Below are 12,323 nucleotides of genomic sequence, written 5' to 3'. Positions count from 1 at the left end.
TCGGTCACTGAGAGATGAAACTGAGGCAAGGGGCTTTGCAGGAACCCCAGAACTTCTTGGTTCTGGAGACAGAAGGCTGGAGAAGAAAGCCTCTGTCCTTGGGATCCTCCCAAGGGCTTCGTGGGCTTTGCTCCCTCCCCTGTCCTGTTCTGCCACCTGCTGCTGCTGTCCCACCCCGGGAGGCACTAATCTGTGGAAACATTTTGCTGGCACATCCTATGGGCTGAGCTCCCAAGAGAAGGGCACTCCCGATCCCGCCTTGCAGTGGGGCCCGGGACCAGCAGGGCTCTGGCCCTGGCATCAGGTCCTGGTTCTGACCTCTCAGAGGGAAGTGGGGGGTATGGCATGGGGGAGCAAGGAGGAGCCTGACTTGAGGGGCTCTGCCCCATGGGGTGGGCCTGGAAGGGGTAAGCTACACTCCCTTAGGGCACAGCAAAGCTCCTGTCCTTTTTCTCTGGAATGCAACCCTGAGCGGATTTGAATCTGCTTAGTAGCTGCCAGGTAGGGGCACTGGAAGGCAGCCTTTCTTGGCTCAAGGCTGGGAGCTGAGCTTTGTGAGTCACAAGGGAGCTGGGGTCAGAGAGGGAGACTGAGGAGCTGGGACTTGAGAGACTCCCTCCTCTTCCCTCACCCAAGACCTTTCATGCCGTTCTGGGGTTTGACAGCAAAAGGCTCCCATTTCCACCTCACAACCCCCCTACCCCCAATTCACCTTACTTCCCTCCGTGCCCTTGGCCACGGGCTCTTCCTTGGAGCTTAGGCTCCATGGAAAGAGTTAGAAACACAGTGTGGGGAGTATTTGAGCTTTTTTGCTCCTCCCCCTAAGATTCCCATTCCTTCCCTCACCCTCCTTTTTTTCGGCCAATTCAGAATTTAGTCAGCCTTTGTTAGAGGGTGAGCTGAAGAGCAGACGTAATCCTTCACCTTCCTACTGCGGAAAGTGCTTTCGTACACCTGATTTCATCGGAGCCGCAGAAGAGCTCCATGAAGAAAGTATTCCCAGCCTTCCGAACAGATGAGGAACTGGTTCTCTGAGGGTCACACACCCAGCTGGGGGCAGATCGAGCCCATGTCACCTGGCCCCCAAGTGCACCATCGTTCCATGGTCCCAATCAATAATGGAGTCGACTTCCCATCCATTATCGTACTGAATCCTCACAACAGCTCCGAGGAAGAAACGAGAAAACTGTTCCTATTTTCCAGATGAGGCAGTTTAGACCCAGAGATAAAGTAATTTGCCCAAGGTCATGTAGGTGTTCAGGGCAAAACCTCTTGGAGCCCAAAGCCTGTGCTAAGAGTACTGAAGAGGGAGAAAGCTGGGACTCAGAGAGGTCATTTGCCCAAGATCCCACAGCTCTTAAGGGGCAGCCCTGGAGTTCCAGTGCCAGGCAAAAAGCCCAAGTCCAGCGCTTTTGCAGTCCTAACCCACTACCCGCCCCCAGACCCGTGGTGTGTAGCTCATTCATACCCGTCCAAGGAGATCTCAAGGACAAAGGCTGTTTTACCGTTGGCTTTGGTTCATAGCTCAAGCTCTCGCTGTTCCCCCGGCTGACCCCTCTCTATTCACACCTCTCCCTCGGTCTGCCAACATTTCTTACCACCCCCACCCCAGCTTCTGAGTTCGGTTTTTTCCCCTTGTCTGAGTTTGGGGACAGCTAGGTCTCCAATCATCCACAGGATAACTGGGAGAAGAATGAGCAGGGACCTTGTCCCCACTGGGTGTCACCGCTCTCTTCTAGTGCCAGAAAGGATAGTCTAGTTCCAAACAATGCAGTGGGAAGGAAAGCCCTCAACAGGGAACTGCTCCAAATCCCAGTTCCAAGAATGCAGACCTTTCAGCCCTGTGGTCCTTGAAGGCTTCTGCAAAGGTTGTTGGCCAGACCAGGACAACATGAGCTCTAAGACTCTGGGCAGGAAGGGGCAATGAATCTGGAACTTTCCTCCACCCCTACCTGCATCCATCTACCACTGCACAAATTCACCTTGGAAAATCTCCTACAGTAATCGCAGGTGTACTCTACATCCCCATCGAGGACTTGGCTCAAGCTTCTTACTCACACCTCACTCCCTGAGGTTGGAAGGAAGACAAAATAGTCATGCAAAGAAGTAGGGAAAGGAAAGGAATAAAGTGGGGCTGGAGTCCTTGGAGGTTGAAGCCGGGTTGCTAAAAACTTGGCCCTTTCAGACCCAATATTCTTCTCCCCCAGAGGAGATAGTAGAAAGACACAAAGTCTGCACTCATTCATTTCTTTGGAAAATGTACATAATTGTATAAAAATGAAACCATTTTCCATTTTAGTGTTCAGGATCCATGTAGCTGTCAATAAAAAGGATAAGCAGCACGCTTCATGTAGGTTACACCCAAACCTACAAATACAAAAATATATATAAAGTGTTTAATACCAGAAAGTATTCCTCAGCCACCATGGGCAATGCTGTAAACACTACACTCATGACCACGTCCAGAAGCAGAAACTGGAACTCAAAGAGGAGCCGGAAAATGGACACTCAGCACTCCTGAGAAAGAACGTGTCACACAGGAATCCGTTGCAGTCATGCTATCTGAGAGGAAGGATTTGACAAGTCAATTTTCTTTGCTCTGAGCTAAGTACATGGGCAGCTCAGTTCCTCCCTGTGCTCCAAAGCCACGGGCATCTCTAAAGTCCACTCAGGGTGTTCACATGTCATTTCTTTTCCAACAACATAGGGCAAGCTCTGTGGGGACATATTTCTCTGGGGCTGGAGCTGTGTTCATCTCAGGAATATGTGGGTCGGGGGACAGATTGCTCTGCACGTGCTGAACCCTAAGTGACAGAAACATCCTTTTTGTTTGTTTGTTTTGGTTTGGTTTTTTTTTGTCCTGTAATTTTATTTGAGATAAAGAGAGCACAAGTGGGAGGGGAAGGGGGAGAGAGAATCTCAGGCAGACCCCAAGCCAAGCATGGAGCGGGAAGCAGGGCTCCATCTCACCACCTTTTAAGATGTCATTTTAAATAAACTCTACACCCAATGTGGGACTTGAACTCACAACCCCAAGATTAAGAGTAGTGTGCTCTGTCAACTGAGCCAGCCAGGAGCCCCACCCCTAGGTTTTGGGTTTTTTATAAAGATTTTATTTATTTATCTGACAGAGAGATCACAAGTAGGCAGAGAGCAGGCAGAGAGAGAGAGAGAGGGAAGCAGGCTCTCTGCTGGACAGTGAGCCCAATGAGGGGCTCGATCCCAGGACCCTGAGATCATGCCCTGAGCTGAAGGCAGAGGCTCAACCCACTGAGCCACCCAGGTGCCCCCCCAACCCCTGGGTTTTTAATAGATTTCATTATCTGGTTGTTTCCCTCAAAAAGTGAAACATAAGGGTGCCTGGGTGGCTCAGTCATTAAATGGCTGCCTTTGACTCAAGTCATGATCCCAGAGTCCTGGCATCGAGCCCAGCATCAGGCTCCCTGCTCAGTGGGAAGCCTGCCTCTCCCTCTCCGACTCCCTTTGCTTGAGTTCCCTCTCTTGCTGTCTCTCTCTGTCAAATAAATAATAAAATCTTTTTAAAAAGTGATACATAGAGTTACTATATGAGCCAGCAATTCCTCTACATATGTACCCAAAAGAACTGAAAAGAAGTTCTCAAACAAAAGCTTGTACCCAATAGCTCGTAGCCTCACTATTCCTAATATTCAAAAGGTAGAAACAACCCAGATGTCCATTAATGAATGAATGGGATAAACAAAATATGTTATATCCATACTATGAACTACTTTTCAGCCATAAAAAAAGAGTGAAATACTGACACACACAACAACATGGAGAAACCTTGTAAACCTCATGCTGAATGAAAGAAGCCAGACGCAGAAGGCCACCTATAGCATGGTTTCCGTATTTCCTATATGAAATGTCCACAGTAGGGAAATCCACAGAGACAGAAAGCAGGCTAGTAGATCTGGGGAAGAGAGGGAGGTGGAGCTTAATGGGTAAAAGATTTCCTCTTGGGGTGATGCAAATGTCCTGGAACTAAATAAAGCTGATGGTTGCACAACATGGTGAGTTTACCAAATGCCGGTGGATTGTATGCTTTGAAATGGCTCATTTTTATGTGTGCGTTTTACCTCAAGAAAAAAAAATTCTTTTTGAGGTATTTCGAAGGTTGAGTCAATGGGTAGTAGGGAGGTAGGGTAGAGGAAGACATCGAGAGGTACTCCCAGGTAGCGGACATGAGCAAATGAGAGGTGTGACTTCATTCACTGAAGAAGGAGCAGATACCCAGGAAGTGACAAGCTGCATTTTGGATATTATGAGCTGAAAGTACTGAGACATCCAAGCCCAGAGCTCAGAAGAAAAGACTAAGGCAAAGGTATCTGGGAGTCATCAACCTAACACCATAAACTGACACGGTGAGAGTGAATGAGACTCACAATCTGAGGGTCTGAGGAAAGAGAACTCAATTTGTAAGTTTAAATTAAAGTTTATTTAATTAACTATATTATAAGTTTATAACTTTTATAACTTTTATTATAAGTATTATAACTTTATTGTAAGTTTAAATTAAAATGCCAAAGGACATTTTTGGTAAGGGACTGCTATCCAAAACATAACCAAAAAACTCTTAGGACAACAGGAAAACAAACAACCTCAATAAAAATTGGGCCAAAGACTTTAACAGACTGGAAGGGAGGGAGGTGAAAGGATGATGGGATAGCTGGGTGGTGGACATCAAGGAGGACAGGTGATGTCATGTTATATAATGTTATGTATAGATAATGTTATATAAATGTTAGATAAGATTGATGAATCACTGACCTCTACTTCTGAAACCAATAATACATAATAGTTAATTGAATTCAAATTAAAAATGTTTTTCTTTTTTAAAGATTTTATTTATTTGACACAGAGAGAGAGAGATCATAAGCAGGCAGAGAGGCAAGCAGAGAGAGAGAAGCAGGCTCCCTGCCAAGCAGAGAGCCTGATGTGGGGCTCGATCATGACCTGAGCCAAAGGCAGAGGCTTTAACCCACTGAGCCACCCAGGTGCCCCTCAAATTAAAAATGTTTAAAACAAAAGACCTGGGGTGCCCGGGTGGCTCAGTCCATTAAGTGTCTGCCTTCGGCTCAGATCATGGTCCTGGGATCAAGCCCCACATCGGGCTCCCTGCTCAGTGGGGAGCCTGCTTCTCCCTCTCCCTCTGCCTGCTGCTCCTCCTGCTTGTGCTCTCTCTCTCTCTCTCTCTCTCTCTGTCAAATAAATACATCTTTAAAAATTAAGAAATAAAAAGACCTTCACAGACACCTCATCAAAGGAGATGGCAAGTAAAGCACATGAAAAGATGCTCCACATTACACATCATCAGGAAAACGCTAATTAAAACAATGAGACTACCACCACACACCTATTAGCATGGCCAGAATCCAGAACACTGACGTCACCAAATGCTGGTGAGGATATGGAGCAACAGAAACACTCTTTCATTGTTGGGGAGAATACAGTCAGCAGCTTTGGAAAGCAGTTTGGCGGTTTCTCACAAAACCCTCACCGTCAGATCCACCAATCATACTCCCTGGTATTTATTTAACCAAAAGAGCGGAAGACGTTTATCTACACAAAGACCTGGTTCACAATTGCCAAAACTTGGAAGCAAAGAAGATGTCCTTCAGTAGGTGAATGGATAAATTGGGGTCCGTCCACACGATGGAATAGTATTCAGCACTCAACAGAAATGAGCTATCAAGCCATGAAAAGACATGGCGGAAGCTTCAATCTGTATTATTAAGTGCAAGAAGCCAGTCTGAAAAGGCTACACTCTGTATGGTTCCAACTATAGGACATTCTGGAAAAGACAAAACTATGGAGACAGGAAAATAATCCGATCGGTGGTCATGGGGAGGGGGTGTTATGAATAGGCAGAGCAGAGAGGATTGTTAAGGCCTTGAAAATACTGTATATGACACTCTAATGATGAACGTACCATTATACCTTTGTCCAAACCCATAGAATGTACAGCACCAAGAGGGACTCTTAAGGTAAACAAAAGACTTTGGGAGATTACGATATGTCAATGTTGGCTCATCCTTCGTAGGAAATGTACCACTCTGGTGAGTGAGATTGATGACGGGGGCTATGTGTTTATGGGGCAGGAGGTATATGGGAAGTATCTGTGCCTTTGCTATTGTAAATCCAAAGCTACTCCTAAAAAAAAAAAAAAAAAAAGTCTTTAAAACAAAATAGAATGTGTCAGCCAACAGCACAGAAATTTTAAAATATAAGGCATTAAAAATTAGTATACATTTAAGAATATCAAGTATCTATGCTCAAAGACCTTGCAATCTACTTGGGAAAACAAAACCAGTATGTCCAACAAAAGGTCCATGTAAAATAAGTCTCAAGCTGTGCAACTGATAACATCACAAACCACACTGTCTTTTCCCTCTGCACCCCAACACGCATCTAGCTACATACTGAAAAACCTGTTCCCCCCAAAATGCCACATTCTCCCTGTCCTGCCATTTCACTATTTCCTCCAACTAGAATGCTTTTCTCTACTCCCCATTCTTTTGGGCATCAACTTAGGAGTGGAATTGCTGGAGACGTGGTCATTCTAAGCTTAACTTGTTGAGGAAACAATGAAATGTTTCTACAGTGGTTGCACCCTTTTACATTCTCAACAGCAAATGTACAAGGGTTTCAACCTCTCTACATCCTCGCCAACCTAGGATTTGCTTTTTTTTTTTTTTTAATGGCCTACCTAGTGAGTGTGATGTGGTATCACACTGTGGTTTTGATTTGCGTTTCCCTAAGGACTAAACTAAATAACTTTTCAATATACCTACCTTTCTCTGAATCATGGTCCTGTTTGTGATCTGTTGTGTTGCCACAGCCCACTTCATAGTGTAATTATTAGGATTAAGTGAGTTAATAGATAAATCCACACAGGAAGTTTCAACTGAAGCATCTCTAGGACTTCGAAGACTTCCAGAGCCTTCCCAGACAAAGTTCGGTGTTTCCTCCTACAACAAAGGTCTGTTTCTGTTAGAGCTTCCCGGGAGGTTCTAATAGGCAGTCATGGTTGAAAACCACCAGATTGGGTGGCTCAGTGGGTTAAAGCCTCTGCCTTCGGCTCAGGTCATGATTCCACGGTCCTGAGATCGAGCCCCGCATCTGCTCGGCAGAGAGCCTGCTTCCTCCTCTCTCTCTCTCTCTCTCTTCCTCCTCTCTGCCTAGTTGTGATCTGTCAAATAAATAAATAAAATCTTTAAAAAAAAAAAAGAAAGAAAGAAAGAAAGAAAGAAAGAAAGAAAGAAAGAAAGAAAGAAAGAAAGAAAACCACCAGATTGGGGTGCCATTCCATTCTCCAAATTGGTCAGATCATGGGAATCATCTGGGGCACCAATTAAAAGAGTGGATTTCCTGGCCTGGCAGCAGATTCTGGAAACAGAATTTCCAGAAGAGAGGCCTGGACATCCATATTTTAAAAGAAGTGCTCGCAGGTGATCCCAAGGACCAGGCCGGTTGAGGAAACCCTGGGCTTTTGGATAATGAGAGAACAGAAAACATGGAGGGCAGATCAAAATGATCATCTGATTTGTAAATTAGGATCCTCCTGCCTTGTGGCTCTAGAAAGAAAAAGATGACCCATCTCTGGTTGCTAGCTCCCCATGGGCATGCTGAAGACTGTCCATCTCTAACCCTTCCCAGTTAGGAGTACCCACACAGTCTTCAAAGCCTACACTTTGATGTGCATCCCAGAGAGAACCCGACCTGCCCCTTCCATATGCCTCGTCCTGCCCCTTGATGCCTCGTCCTCTTCCTCTTTGGTGGAATCAAAATTTTCCTACCATGTGCAGGAAGTGTTCCCAAGGCTCTATTATCACCAACCGTCGCAGCATCTCTGCAAAAAGGAGTAGTGTCTCCATTTTACAGATATGGCTGAGAGACATAAAAGAGCCCAAAGGTCTCATAAAAGGCCCAAGGTCATGGGCCTAATATGTGGCCGAGCATGGATAGTTACTCTTCACCAGATAATTTGACTTGAAGCTGGGGCTTTCCAACAATAGCCAGTGATTTCAGAACTGCAGCTCGGAAATACTTGGAACCTTCTTGTCCACAGGAATCCAGAGAGAGTATCCAGGGGACTTTGGGAAAGGGGAGCTCAGTTATAGGGAAGCAAAGGCAATGGTGAGAGCAACCAGCCCTGAGCACAGATGGCCACACTTCCCTATCCCACCCCCATCACTACATCCTCCTAGAACTGAATGAAGCCGGAAGGGGATATCACCTCAGCTCTGGGCAGCAGGAAAGAAGTTGACCTCTGGGAGGGAGATAGCAGGGGAGGGATTATGGCAAGGGGAAAAATGGGAGGGGGCATCCCTTCCCGAGCAGGAACAAAAGACAGAAAAGTTTCCAGCCATGTCAGGGCTAGTCTTGTGACTATGCCACACTCGTTAGGGGATCCAGGATGAACAGGGCTCTCGAATTTTATGTTTCAGGATGAGTATCCGGGTAATCAATGGAGAAGCCATTGGTAGACCAGCTGTCCCTAAAGGAAGGCCACAAGACATGGAGGACCTCAGGATTGAGGCTGGTTGAACCCCATATTAGGAAAAATGCCATGCAAGACTGAAGCAGCCTGCCCCACAGAGATGCTTCCTTCACAGGCTCCTTCACAGGCCCCTATCAGTGAGCAACACCTCCGCCTCCCCCCAAGTCCTTCAACCCCACCAAAAATCTCATATTCTGAGGGAAAATACTGTGGGTGTGATACAAACACCATTTCATGACATGCCATGTAGCTTCTCTCCCACCAGTCTTCTACCTCATAGTCATCCCATCTAGAAAATTCTGAAGGCACCACTAACCTCACTGTCTTCTAGGGACCTGGGAGAGGGGCGCTGTGAGTGTGTTAGAGGGTTGCAAGAGAGAAATCCCTCTCCTATAAAGACTTCCGAGCTGACCTGGTATCTGCTATGGCTGAAGGAAGAAAGGAGAGGACACCGGAGAGAGGGAGGTGTGTTTAAGTGGAGGTGAGCTCCCTCAGCTGTCAAGCTTTAGGAGTGGGCATGTCTTGAGGCAGTAGGAGCCCCATGTGAACTTCGAAGGTTCTTGTCTGCTGTGATGCTCACCGTCTCCTTGGGGGTCTCTGAGCATCCACTCCCAACTGGGTCCCTCATTCTGAAGCATCTGGCTGGCTTGCTACCTGCTGCTAGTTCCTGCCTTTTCATCTGTGACCTCTGCTCCCTACATCCGTGCTTCTGTCTTCACAGATTGTAGCTATTTCTGCTCTTCTAGTAGGGAAGGGCTGGGTGTCTTCCCCTTCCCAAGGTCACAGCTGGCTGGGCTGGAAGGAAATCTGCTCCCTCCAGCCCCTCTGGAGGTCTGACCCTAGGGATCAGCACAACACAGGACAAACTACCTGGACGAGTCTTAGCTTCCCATTCATTACTCATGCAGTGTATTTTCCGAGTCCTGCTAAGGGCTAGGAACCGAGAATACACTAGTGATCAAAATGGACCCAGAGCTCACAGTCTTGTCCCAGGGGTCCTGGGGCTAGAAAACCCCAAAACCAAAGTCTTCTGTATTTATGTACGTGTAGAAATACTTCCAATATCTAAAGCCAACAAAGAACTCATCTTTTTTATATATTTTTTTAAATATTTATTTTTTGTTTAAGTATTTTATTGATTTATTTGACAGAGATCACAAGTAGGCAGAGAGGCAGGCGGGGCAGGGGTGTGGGGAGCAGGCTCCCCATTGAGCAGAGAGCGCAATGCTGGGCTTGATCCCAGGACCCTGAGATCATGACCTGAACCGAAGGCAGAGGCTTTAACCCACTGAGCCACCCGGGCACCCCATCATATTTGAAATATTTAAAGAACTCCTACAAACAAGAAGACGGAAAGCCAGATACAAAAATGGACCCCTCAAAACAGACAAAATACTTGAACAGATATCCAAATGACAAAAGATATGAAAAGGTGCTTCCCCTCATGGGTTATCAGGGAAATGTCAATTTAATGCGATGCCACTATATACCCACCTGAATGGCTAAAATTTTCTTATTAACATATAATGTATTATTTTCTTCGATTCATTCACAGGTCTGTGAATCATCAATCTTACACAATACGCAATTCACAGCACTCACCATAGCACATACCCTCCCCAATATCCATCACCCAGACGCCCTATCCCTCCCTCTCCACCCCCCAGCAACCCTCAGTTTGTTTCCCGAGATTAAGAGTGTTTTACGATTTGTCTCCCTCCCTGGTCCCATCTTGTTTCATTTTTTCCCCTCCCTACCCCCAACAACCCCCGCCCTGCGTCTCCAATTCCTCATATCAGAGAAATTGGACTTATTTCGCTTCGCATAAAACTCTCTAGTTCCATCCACATCATTGCCAATGGCAAGATTTCATTTTTTTGAAGATTTTACTTATTTATTTGACACACAGAGATAGTGAGAGAGCACAAGCAGAGGGAGTGGCAGAGGGAGAGGGAGGGAGAGGGAGAAGCAGGATCCCCGCTGAGCAAGGAGCCCAATATGGGGCTCAGTCCCAGGACCCTTGGGATCATGACCCAAGCCAAGGGCAGATGCTTAACCTACTGAGCGGCCCAGGCACCCCAAGATTTCATGGCTGCATACTATTCCATCATATATAGATACCATATCTTCTTTATCCATTCATCTGTTGATGGACATCTAGGTTCTTTCCATAGTTCGGCTATTGTGGACATTGCTGCTATAAACATTCGGGTGCACGTGCCCCTTCAGATCACTACATTTGTATCTTTAGGGTAAATACCCCGTAGTGCGATTGCTGGGTCATAGAGTAGCTCTATTTCCAACTTTTTGAGGAACCTCCATACTGGTTTCCAGAGTGGCTGCACCAGCTTGCATTCCCACCAACAGTGTAGGAGGGTTCCCCTTTCTTCATATCCTCGCCAACATCTGTCATTTCCTGACTTGTTAATTTTAAATGACTAAAATTTTTAAACCTTTTTAGATTGATAATACAAAATGCTGCTGAAAATGTGAAGTAACTGGAACTCTAAGACACTGCTGGCAGGAGTATAATTAACATGAGCAGCTCAAAAAATTATTTAGGAGCATTTACTAACACTAAACGTAGGATTACTCTATGACCTAGTAATTCTGTTCCTAGGTATATATCCAACAGAAAGATGAACGTAAGTATACCAAAGGACACAAACAAAAGTGCTACAGCAGCATTATTCATAATAACCCCAAACTGGGAACAACTCAAATGTCCACCAACAGAATAACAGATAGGGGCACCCGGGTGGCTCGGTTAGTTATGAGATCATAACTGACTGTTGATCTCAGCTCAGGTCTTGAACTCAGGATTGTGAGTTCAAGCCCCATGTTGGGCTCCATGAGCATAGAGCCTACTTTAAAACAAAACAAAACAAAATAGAGAGAGAGAATAACAGTTAAATTGTAGTATGTTCATTTAATGCCATACAGTAAAGCAATGCAAATGGATGAACCACTGCTACCACAATGTGATATGCATGAATTTCACAAGAATTTCTCTCAATTTTATGAGAGAAACCAGACACAAAATGTTACCTAATGATACTGGCTCAAAATCAGGCAAAACCATTGCATGGTGTTAGAGGTCACCTTTGGTAAGGAGGGTGAGGTGGTGGCTAGGAGGGGAAATGAGGAGGGCTTCTGGGATGCCAGTAACGATTTAATTCTTTTTTTTTTTTTAAGATTTTATTTATTAATTTGACAGAGATCACAAGTAGGCAGAGAGGCAGGCAGAGAGACAGGAGGAAGCAGGCTTCCTGGGGAGCAGAGAGCCTGATGCGGAGTTCGATCCCAGGACCCTGAGATCATGACCTCAGGCGAAGCAGAGGCTTTAACCCACTGAGCCTTCCAGGCGCCCCAACGATTTAATTCTTGACTTGGTTCACTGTTACATGGGTATGTTCACTGTGTCATAATTTGTTGACCAGTACACTTAGGCTTTGTGCATGTTCACACGTGTCTGGTATACTTTGATGAAAAACAACAACAACAAAACCCACAGGAGAGCGAACTGTTTTCAGGTGGGTAAAAAATGGAAGGTGGGGAGGGACTAGAGGGAGATGAAGATTTTACATCCAAGGGGCTGAGCTGTGGCACCGATTTAAAGCAGCAGGGAAGACTGTTGTTGAACCGAGCAGGACAGGAATTGTTTCCAGTCCCTGGACAAAAAGTCTCCAGATACACCAGCCTTCCTTTCCCACCTAATCCTACACCCTCTATTAATTCAAAACCGGGTCCTTCTGGCTGGAGCCCACTGTTTCCCCAGTCTAACAGCCACTTCTGTCTCCAG

This window comes from Mustela nivalis (genome assembly GCF_964662115.1).
Source record: "Mustela nivalis genome assembly, chromosome: 16".
Classification (NCBI taxonomy): domain Eukaryota; kingdom Metazoa; phylum Chordata; class Mammalia; order Carnivora; family Mustelidae; genus Mustela; species Mustela nivalis.
This window is presented reverse-complemented; position numbering follows the sequence as displayed.